The sequence below is a fragment of the Epargyreus clarus genome, unplaced genomic scaffold (genome assembly GCF_041222505.1).
Source record: "Epargyreus clarus isolate Ecla_fem2 unplaced genomic scaffold, WU_Ecla_fem_2.2 ptg000023l, whole genome shotgun sequence".
Classification (NCBI taxonomy): domain Eukaryota; kingdom Metazoa; phylum Arthropoda; class Insecta; order Lepidoptera; family Hesperiidae; genus Epargyreus; species Epargyreus clarus.
The window spans coordinates 1,364,773-1,376,774 of record NW_027332230.1 but is presented as its reverse complement, the minus strand read 5'-3'; the positions used below and the strand labels follow the sequence as shown (position 1 = coordinate 1,376,774).

The window sequence follows — 12,002 nt, the reverse complement described above, 5'->3', positions numbered from 1 at the left end:
AATTGTATGAAGGAATAGTGAAGAACGAACGATAAATTGGATAAAGCAGCAATATCGCCGTACTCAGGGTCTCGTAATAGGCAATTTTCGACATCCAATCCCGGTACAATGGGACGACTTCAACGATTTAAATATTCGAGACGACCCTTTGGTTTCTGTTGTATCGAGCATTTTCATTCCGTAACTGTTTATATTCTTTGCCATTTCCAAGTAAAGTAATCGTTTTCCAGATACTTTTTTTAGTTTCAATCGCTCTTTTATAAGCCAAATTTAAAACAATATACAGATATACATAGTCGGTAATTATCTGTATATAATACCAAATAATAATATAGAATTTTATTTCAAATAAATATGACATAAAGAAAAGGACATCAGATAGGAAAGATATCATTTGCTTCGAAGGAACAGCATCAAACAATTATCTTCTAATGTTTTTATGTTTATTATCAATAGTATAAAAAAAACTCATATTAAATTATTCTTTTTAAAAATGATCAAAATATAATATAAGTACTCGTAATAATAATATCCTAAACCTCGAAAAACCCAATTTTTGCCAGGCGCCCAACGTGGGTCACACAGTGGTTGTGTACATTACGGTCGCTTTATAAACAAAATACATAAGGTATGCTTTATTTACTAGCCCACTATAAATTTGCATCGCGCACCTTTTTCTAACATGCCCACAGTAAGACTCGTTTAATTTCGCGGCCATACATTTTAAAGCTTGCACTATATTTCGCGAAAGGGAGGCATATATTGCGGCGCCTTAATGGCCGGATTGTTTTATCGCACTCATTATGAGCGAATCTGCTCCTAGTGGGTATTAATTTGCGTCGGGCCGGGAGTCTTAGAGCCGTTTGCAATATAGAACCGGCGAAATTGGAATTTCTAAATAATAAATTACTGTAATGATGTTAAAGGTGCTCCAGACTATTCCACCCGTAACAAGATCTTTTGTAACTACAAAACCGATTAATTTTAATTGGTTTAGTTTGGCGAAGATGAAATTAAATAATAGGTAATTGATTTAAATTAATGTAATTTAATTTTGGAGAAGTAATAGTTAATTATTTAAGTTTAAACAACACTTCAAGGGTCTTAAAATATTGCCAATATGATGAATAACACGTAGGTACACCGATCACAACATTATCTACAATATGTATTTTTTACTACCGGACTGCTAAGGGTAATGTTTTTCGAAAGTAAGTATGTGTATATTTTTGGCTAGATGAATTTTAACGTAAGAATACCATTGTCTAATTTCAAGGAGTATAAGAATGCCAACATTGCTATGGTAAGACAGTCTTTGGTGTAGCGTGACTCACGATACTAATACTCCACTACTAGTTTAACATCGATTCATAATACCAATAATTATTTAATTCGATTGAATAAATGTTTTTGTTCCCTCACTATATAGATGGTTTGTATTCATTTTACAAGCGACTCCGATTCTACGAATATAATAATGACAACATTTACATGATCACAAAAGCATTGTGGCTTATGCGCACGGAATCCAAAAGTACTATTGGAAGGTAATTAGAAGTGGTGTAAAATATTTTAATAGTAATTCTTCACCAAATCAATATACTATTCTAAAAGCGTTCGTTAAATTATCGCGTGTACTCGGCGCGTAATTGACACGTCTACGTTCGATCTACCTCTACGTCAGATCCCACCGACTTCTGATATTTCACACGCGAATTTTCCAGGGTTACCGATCACGGAACGCTGAGGATTGGTATCGTGTATTCGTCATGACGAATAAATTATGGTTCATAATGGAACAATTTTTATATTGAAACAGATTCAACCTTTTCTGCCTGTCGTGACAACATTCGAATTCTTGAAATATCATTACGTATCCATTAGCATGAAGACAGCACGTTTGTTAGTAAAAATTGGGACTTATGAGTTATGTTTATTGCTTACCTATTAGATTTTCACAAACCTTGGTTAAATTTTAAGTACTTCAATTACTTAAAATTTAACTCAACTTTTTTAATGTAAAACACAGAATGTTTTTGCGAATGCTATTACCGGAAAACGACTGTTATATTTTGTAACATTGAGTTTTTTTTTTAATGCAATCATTTCAACATAGTGTTGGGGATTTATAAAAAATATTAAAAGAAGACAAACATGTCAAACTGTCGCTGAATCCATTTTATTTCGAACTCTTAAAACAAGAAAAAATCAATATATTATTTTTAAAAGTCAAAGACAAAACCAAAGACTACATCTTCTTATACACATATAGAACTCCTTCTAAACACATAGCAATACATTACCTTAATATACTACTGTAAAAATATATGGATACTTGATTAAAAATTGATCATTGATGTAAAAGATCAGTGATCACTGATGTAAGTTGTAAATAAAAGTACAATAATTTTACCAATTAATAGTTCAAGAAGTAGTTCAAATCTCTTATATCAGCAAAATTAATTAAATTAAATAAATAAATATAATCGATTACGTACCTAAATTCATGAAAATATAACGTCAACATTTAACATATCAGAACTAAAAAAATCGATGAAATCCCACCAACGACCAATACAAATGGGGGCGGCTAAAATCCTTAATAGTAGGAAAGGTAATTAACTCAGGTAAATCGGATTGGGTGAAAGTTCTCGCATGATAACTGGGGCGGCGCTTTGTTATTACCGGGCCTCGGAACGAGTTCCCGTTTATTTTCATATTAATATTATTAAATTGTTATTTGAATTACAGAACGTCTTTTCGTTTATTAACGTTTTTTAGCTTTTAGTACTGTAATATTAATATTTTTGATGACAAACTTGTAAATTTTCACTATCTTACCACCCATAGACAATTTGAATAAAAACAAATGTTGTCTAGATGACTTGAAATGTAATAATTGTAATATATTTATAACATTAATTATTAATTATTATAATTAATCAGTATCCTGCAGGACCGCTTTTTAAATTTTTTTTTTGAAACTCCCCTCATATTTCTTTTCATATATTTATGAACTTGCAAAATTTAAAGTGACATGTAAAAACAGGCGGTACTTGAACCCCCTGTTATTATTTCGCTTTTTACGTGAAAACTTTCAAAGTACAAGGTTGTATGCGAACAATCGCGGGCGGCGGATCGTTTATTAGCGCAAGTAATAAGAAAACTTGAGACCAATTTTTTTTTTTTTTTTTTTTATATAATATAAGAGTAGCAGACGAGCATGCAGTCCACCTGATGGTAAGTGGCTACTGCCGCCCATGGACATCTGTAATCAACCCCAGATAGGATTAGATATTCCTACCTGAAGTCGGCCACAGATGCGCCGCTACCCCTGAGGACTGAGCTGGAACGCCTCGGAAAAGTCTGTCTCCCTTACCACACCCTTCAAACCGGAACACAGCAGCGCTTAACACTGCTGTTATTAGGTAGAAATAGGTGTGGCGGTGGTGCCGCCGGAGTCGAACCACAAAGGGTTCTACCACCTTCAAAAACCAATCTTCGTAAATTTGCATTTTATCAGCCAAAGAACACAACTTACTAAGGGGATGGTTGTATGCACTATGCCTAGTAACTTAATTAAAAGAATGATAATATTTTTTCCATTGGATTGATAATCCACTATGATAATACCTATATAAAATAATAATATTTATATATAAATTGTGGAGGACGCTACTAGGTATGGGTACTTCTAAGCACTTGGTACACCTTTTGCAAAGTCTATATGAAACAGGAACGGCCTCAGTACGAACAGACAATGTACTATCCAATTACTTCCATCCCAGTGCAGGAGTCCGCCAAGGATGTATCACATCACCGCTGCTGTTCAATTGCTACACCGAGCTAGTCATGCGCATTACTTTGGAAAACTGGAGCGATGGAGCGATGCAGATGACACCACCTTATTTGGTACAAGTCCAGACAAATTGGAGGAATTACTTTTTAAAATGGAACTTGTCAGTCTTGACTTTGGGTTAGCAATAAATCGCAATAAGACCAAAATTATTATAATAGATCGTGCTACCAATAACTCCCCGCAAATAACACAAATTGCGAACTGTTCTGTAGTCCGGACGTATAAATATCTGGGGGCGTTAATATCTAATAATGGCGGCTGCATAGATGAGATCCGTCGGATGACAATAACAAGGACTGCAATGGACAAACTTAAGAAGATATGGTGTAATAGAAATATCACCAAAGGCACTAAAACCCGGCTGGTACGAACTTTAGTCTTTCCCATATTTTTGTATGCCTCAGAGACGTGGACATTACGAGAATTGGAAAAGAAAAAGATAGACGCCCTAGAAATGTGGTGTTGGCGAAGAATGGTTGGAGTTTCATGGACCGAGTTTCGCACAAATGTCTCCATCCTCCAAGAACTCGGAATCAAACAGTGTCTATCTACACTAGTACAAACTCATATACTCAAATTCTTTGGGCATGTTACGAAACGAAATAATGACTCCATTGAACGGCTTGTCGTGCAGGGTGGAGTGGAAGGAACCAGATCTCGCGGACGATCACCCACGCGATGGACAGATCAAGTGAAATCAGCTATAGGTGGCCCTGTACACGAGTGCTCTAGAATGGCCACTAGTAGAGTGAAATGGCGAAATGTCGTGAGGCGAGTGACATCAGCCCCCACACACAACACATAATGACCACGACCGCTCTAACAAGAGCGAAACGACTGAGAAGAGAAGAAGAATAAATCTGTATATTACAAACACTAATGTTTATGTACTCGTATAACAGTGTTTACATAATATCATACGAGTATTAATTAAATTGTTGGTTGTAGTAAATATTGTAACTATTTACTGAAAATTCGTTTAGTTTTTTTTGTTAAAGATTATGACAGTTTATTAAAGAGTTTTTTGTTCAAAATGTATAATGTAAACATGATTGAAGCGAGAAGCGATTTTCAAATATTACATATTAATATATAAGGTTAATACCTCGAACAATCATATAATATAACTACAAAAATAAAATAAGCAATCATATCAAAAACATCCCAAACCGAACTCAACTTAAACAAGCACTTGTCGACTAAATTCGAAACAATTTAAGTGAATGGCGCAGTATGGCAGTATACATCCAGCCTCACCTACAGCGCTTCTTACGATAACAATTTTCTCTTTTTATCCCGGATTTTTTGTTATTACGGCGACAACTACGGAGGCTTCGCCGATTGGCTGCGGAGCGCATTCGCCGGGAATTATTTTATATTTCGTTGCTACTATCGTTGTGGAATGAAATTTGTAGGTCGTTTCACCTCGTTGTCGGGAATATTGTCAGCTTTTTATACGCTGATGTGAACAGCATATGAGGGTGTTTTATATTAATAAATTGAATACATTTATGATTTGTTTTTTGTTATTTGATGCTAGCGGAGTTAAACGTTTAAGCCGAATTAGGATTCCTCTAAGCCGCTTTTTAACACGCTTTTATTAGCTTGGGTTGTACGTTTGTATGTATGTATGTACGTAACAGTAACGGAATCTTTGAGCCCGATTTCTATCCACTTTGAACGTTCAGTTTAATTCGAAATTTTGAAGAATTATCAAAAACCGATGACAATACACGATTTTAATAATTTTGTACCATTGTCCTTATCACCATCCTCAGGATTAACGATTTTCGAGGCGAGATTTTTCAAGCACCTTCAGCAAAGTTCATCGCAAGTTTAGATTGCAAATAATTATTGCTTTTTAGTTTCAATAGGCGTATTTGTTATAGCGTGATTTTTAGTTTAGAAAATAATAATGTTATTTCCCTATAACTCTAATGTTCTGAAACATATCTATAATGCCCTCTTGTAGAATAGATTTTTAGGATTCCGTACTCAAAGGGTACTTATCAACATCCTCAGGATTAACGATTTTCGAGGTGAGATGGTTCAAGCGCCTTATAGAAAGTTCATCGCAAGTTACGAGATTGCAAATAATTATTGATTTTTGGTTTCAATAACTGTTATAGCGTGATTTTTAGTTTAGAAAATAATAATGTTATTTCCCTATAACTCAAATGTTTTGAAATATATTTATAACGCCCTCTTGTAGAATGATTTTTAGAATTCCGTATTCAAAGGTTAAAACGAAACCCCCTGCGGTCTGTTCGTGTGTCATTGGGCTTTATCTTTTAAATCGTAATAGATAGACACTTGATTTTTTTTATAAACGATGCATAATGGTGGTCGCTATAACAACAAATACTAAAAATTAATAAATAATTATAGTTCAAAAAACTAAAAAACACGCTTTTATGATAAAATGAACTAAAAAGTAGAAAATAATTCTCAATCTAAGAATCAATTATGGGACAGTAAATAATATAATTGTGGAAAAAGTGTGGTGCGCTTTTCGAACCTGATAAATGGAGCACCCCACGACTTTTCCACAGTTATACTATTTACTGTTCCTTAATTGGTTCTTGGATTGAGAATTATTTTCTACTTTTTAGTTGATTTTATCATAAAAGCGTGTTTTTTAGTTTTTTGAACTATAATAATTATTGATCCTCTTAAAAGGCTCATAATAATTTATGTTTTAATTCTATTGTGTCAGACACTCAGCGTGAATATTTGAAACTGCGATGGTAGCGGAGTCTGTCGAATCCAATGTGAAACATTCCAAAATCAACAACTACTTACGAATTAAAAATTAATTAAAAAAACCTCATTCTCAAGTCCCCTTGAACACACACAACAAATTTCATCAAAATCAGTCCAGTCGTTTAGGAGGAGTTCAGTGACATAGTGACTAATATATATATATATATATATATATATATAAAGATTAAGGCACTTGGAACCATAGCAGACATGTTGCTTTAGCAGCCGCGATTATCGATTTGGCTGCCTATAGGAAACTGAGCCTCGGTGAAGCATGGCCGACTTAGTAATATTAAAAACAGTGTTCACTACATACATTTTGCCGACTATATTCAGATGTAAAACTTATAGCTGACAAAGAAGTATCCTTGCAAACCTTACAAACGCTTACGTATACATTCCAGCATTTACGGTCAATATATTCAATCGGCGTATTTGTACGTGTGTCCTCATATCTGCAAGGGCTGACATGTTGTATCGTATGTTATTACCAGAAAAGATTTTATCGCTAAACACGCTTTGAGCCGACTGAGCGTCGAGATTAGTTTGTTTAGGCTGTTTACGTGGGCTGTCCGTAATGTGAAATGTTTATGGAAATACTTTGAAACTCTTGTACTGATTTTTTTGTATGTTGAATATCAATACATGTTTATTTACTTCCTATATCTTACAAAAACAAGTAAAATAAAGTAAGCTTACTCAGTTCTCTCATTATTTTGAGTTATACCTATTAGTTAACATTAATTGAATTATGTACGGATTTAGATCATACATTTTATTTATTATTGCAGTATATTTAGTTACTTAAATTAAATTAAGTTAATTTAAATCAGGTGGAAAAGATGCCATATTCATTAAAAGGCGCTTAAATTTGGTGTAACCCTTCATAGTACGATTACGAAGGCACCTCTATAGATACCTTCATTTTTTATAATAGTACAATTACCAAAAGAAAACGGAAATCTAAAACTTTCTGGGTCGCAGAGCGAGTAAGTAATCGACTAAGAAATCTCTAGAAGAAAATATTTGATGTAACATAAAAAAGTTAATATTTTGGAAGGAGGTAGAACTAGTACTATTCGATCGAGGTTTTTTTTGTTCACGAGGGGGAAACCTTCAAAAGTAGCGACACAGAGTTATGTGGGATTCTTACCGCAATAAACACCCCTAGGTAGCCGTCCTTGGCGCTGCGTAGAGGGCTCCGGGATCTCCAAAGGAACGCAACCGGAGTCCTCGTAGCGCGTTGCCCCGTCGGGCTCCGCCCAGGTGAGCTTCACGCTCGCCACACCGTCTCTTACCACCTACGGACTACGGCCGCGGCGACTCCTCCTCAAACACACCACCACACCCATTTCTGGTATTAAACACCCCGGATCCCGGAGGTCTCCAACAAGTGTTGGACGGCCACCAGGTTAGTGCAGTAAAAATACCACATAACTCATCGTCGCTCCCACGTCGTCAGGTACTTTTTGAAGGGCTACCCCTCGTAAAAAAAGTTTTATTTAATATGAAGCTGGTTACAGATCGATATCCATGGGCCACAGAGACCACTTCCCACGCATTTACTATCGCAGGCTCAATGCCCATTCGCAACTTCAATATTACGCAAGAACCTAAATAAATGGATGTTTAATGTATAATATTATAATATAAACAATTATTAATCCAGACAAAGTTCTTTATTACTTCCTTTTGTTTTACACTGAAAGAGAATATAAGAAAACAACAAAACATCAAATTCAAAAGCGCACCGCGCCTCTCCTCACCGCTATGCCTCACCGCTCACAGATAAAAAATACAGCTCCTCAACTTGCCAGTTACAGTCGGCCATCCTGGAACAATTGCGCCGCAATTGACGCCTCACCTCACCTCACCTCTGTTACTACTTCTCATCTCTTTGCTCTGGTAATAGTTCCATCCATTTCCATATGATAGATCTACTTCCGATGAATTACATATTTTCAAATAGCCTTTGACCACGAAAATTATTTCTCTACCCAGTGTGCATAGGTACCACTCAATCTAGGCTCCACTGTCCTTGGCCACAAAAACTTTTCAAGCATGTCAGTATCCTCTTCTCCGACGCGTTTTGACCTCTCATTCGTACTCGAGTGAAGCATCTTATTCTCCGTCTTTCTTTAGTCCGTATTAATTCACTTTTCAACCACTCAGGACTCTCCTCAGGGCGCTACCTGCTTGAGTTAAGGTTGTTCACATCCATTCTCTACTCGACTCCCAGCGCAACACTTCATCTAGCAGGCGGCACCCCAATCTTTATTTGCCAAAGATATCTGTAATAAGAAATCTCAGAGAGCAAGTGTGTTCCTTATCTGGCTACTATAAGGGTATCCTGGCTACAAAAATGCTATTTTAGACTATGTGTATTAGAATTCCCACCACAAGAAAACTAAATTAAATTTGCTTTCTTCAATGAATTAACAAAATACTTTTTAAAACTTAAACCGAATCCATCAAAATCTAAAAGATTAAATATGGTTCATTGAACACCCCAAATAAATTAAAATATTTCATACGATGTAGGCTATAATGGCTCGTCTTATGTTTACAACTCTGATAAGTAACATAGGGTTTGCAGCAACAAGGATATTTTCTTTATATGACAACTAACACTACTTCAGCGTCTCATCACATTTTCGCACTAACAATACTCATCTCACCACCGCATTTACGGAAACGAGGATCGAGAATGGTGTGCTTCTCAATAGACCAACAGTTCCTCTTGTTCATGCAGTATACCAACAGAGATAACTTAAGTTATTTAGCTCTGATATCTAATACCTGTACAAATCTGTTTAATTCCAAAATTAATAAAATAATAATATCGTTTAGGTACTCGTGACACAGTTATTTCTATATCTCGTCAATATTCTCTCGCTATATTTAACCAGCCTAACTCAACCACTAACACTTAACCAGCAATCATGGAACGAAAGAGCTATAAGCTGAATAACAGAGTTTATTATTTGAAGTACCACTACTCGCTGCATTCGTGTACTCAATATAATCATCAAATTGTTCATAAATATTTCCTTTAGACATTTCTATAAATTAATTGTGAGCGTACTTATAGGAGGTATCCACTGTAGAACTTTCTATGTTCATAGCCTACATTCATACTTAGGAATATTAAGAACACACAAGGACATTTCCTTTTTGTGGGTGGCAAAATAGGTGAAAAGTCACATCGAATAACACAGAAACAAATTGGTTGACTTATATCCATAACGAAACAATACAATAGTCCACAAACAATGTTTCCCTATTAAACCATTATGACTGTAGTAATCTAGCTCTCCTCTCTAGTAATCTAGCTCTCCTCTTTAGTAATCTAGCTCTCCTGCAACTGTAACCCACCATGCTCAATCAGAAAAGTTTATATCAATAATGTTGAATAAGCGCTACTCATAACATAAATGCTTAACCGGTACTCCTCAATTATTAAAAAAGCTTACCCTGCATTAGGCACACAATAATATTTAACCACTATAACTCTAACACTATGATTTATTCTCAGTGAGCAACCATAAAGTACACTTGTATATGTCTAAAACTAATAATCTCAAGGGTCCTTTATGTGTAGTATCAATTTAATTTAACTCCTTAACTGTTAATAGAAGGCAAATAAACTCTAAAACCCCATAAGTTTAAAAAGTCAAAGGTCTGAACCCGGGATTGAACCTCACACCTCAGAACAGATTGAGAACCCGAATATCAAACCAATAGGCTACCACTACTTATGTCGCTGACTTTGCACTCTATAATATTAATGAAGTTATTTGTGTAAAATAATAATTTCTTAAAACTCAAAATGTAAGTAGTCATATTATGTACCTATGACTGTCTCTTTAACCAAACCTCAGGTTTAATTATAATCTCTTATTGGAGATGTCTCAGTAATGTATCATCTCTTTCTCAAATTTTTAGAGATTATGCTGCTGCTTCACACTCATACCATAAAGAAGATTATTTACCAGATCCATACAAAATTCTAGAAAACTTATCTTGTATTAATCATGCATAATGTGGTGTTGTTCAGGAACCGCTCAAAGAGTGCTACCAACAGCACCATCGCTACCTCCATTTCCTCTTCTACAACCCAGTCTTTGTTGCCAAGGGTATAACACAAGTCTTCAGCGTCTGACTTTACTCCACATCATGGTCATCTTGAAATGTTATAACTGTTACAAGTCACACATCCCTGTATGAAGCTCCTGTAGAGATATAAACACAACTACAGTATAAAAGATTTTCACCGTTGCCCATCCTCATAATGTTACTTGAGCGGCCTGGGCTTTATAACATTACAACATACATTACAGCATCATTAATTGTTAACAACAAGTTTTATTTTAAGTACTGCAACTAACATCATATAGAAAAGACTATTAAACTTGTGTAAGTAAACAAATCAAGGCATACATACAGTACACAACACACATAGTACACACATGTAGTAACACAACTATTTTTGTCATAAAAAAAATCTAGATAAGACTGACGAGTTAGCTTATAGAAGTTAGTCACCATAGGCCGGACATCTGTAACCTCAGAAGAACCTCCAATGTAACGCCTGCTGCATTTTACTTCAAAATTCATAGGCTACTAATTAATAATAATTATCACATGCAAGCAGTCAGCTCCCATATTCAACGTAAAATAAAACTTCTCACCAGCATATCAAAGCCTTACCTCAAGTGTATTAACAGCTGTTAACACACGTCATACTTATCTGGTTAATGAATGCTGTTCCTCTTGCTGCTCATTTTATCAGAAAAATGACTTACAGAGTCCCACTTGAAGCATGTTATAAATTGCGCCGAAAGCATTTACTCAGGTACGACTTCACCTACTGGGCCTTCTTCTCATAAATTGCCATCATCATCTACGATCATCCTCATCATCACCATCATCGATAATAGTGCTTACAAATTACGACTAATGTTCCGACATTAGTTGGAATAATTTATTTTTAGGGGTGTGCGAATATGGTTCGAATCGAAACGAATCGAATATCAATATTCGATTCGAAATTCGAATCGAATAATTCGAATTTTCGAATTATTCGAAATTCTTCGAATAATTCGAAAAATTTCGAATAATTCGAAAAATTTCGAATAATTCGTAAAAATTTCGAATAACTCGAAAGTTTTCGAATAATTCGCGAATTAAGGGGGTATTCTAGTCTAGAAGCATGAATTTCAGGTATTTTTTTGAAGTGCCGTAAAAAAAAGGCAATCAATATTTTTACCATCCATTTTTTTATAAGTTATTTATTAACATTACAAGAATAGGATCATCCCCAAATTTCAATTTATATTATTTCATTATTAAAAAAAAAAACTATATTAATTGTTCTATT

At 35.0% G+C, this 12,002-nt stretch overlaps 2 long non-coding RNA genes across 2 annotated transcripts in view; both read right to left on the bottom strand.

Annotated features, from left to right (window-relative positions):
- Positions 1-12,002, bottom strand: part of LOC140751782 (uncharacterized) — a 592,785-nt gene that overhangs the window by 355,450 nt on the left and 225,333 nt on the right. The gene's annotated exons all lie outside the window — the stretch shown is intronic.
- LOC140751659 (uncharacterized) lies at positions 8,280-11,607 on the bottom strand. Its single transcript, XR_012103374.1, has 2 exons — positions 11,333-11,607; positions 8,280-10,854 (listed from the first exon to the last, which is right to left on the bottom strand). It is a non-coding gene; the product is annotated as an uncharacterized LOC140751659 (long non-coding RNA).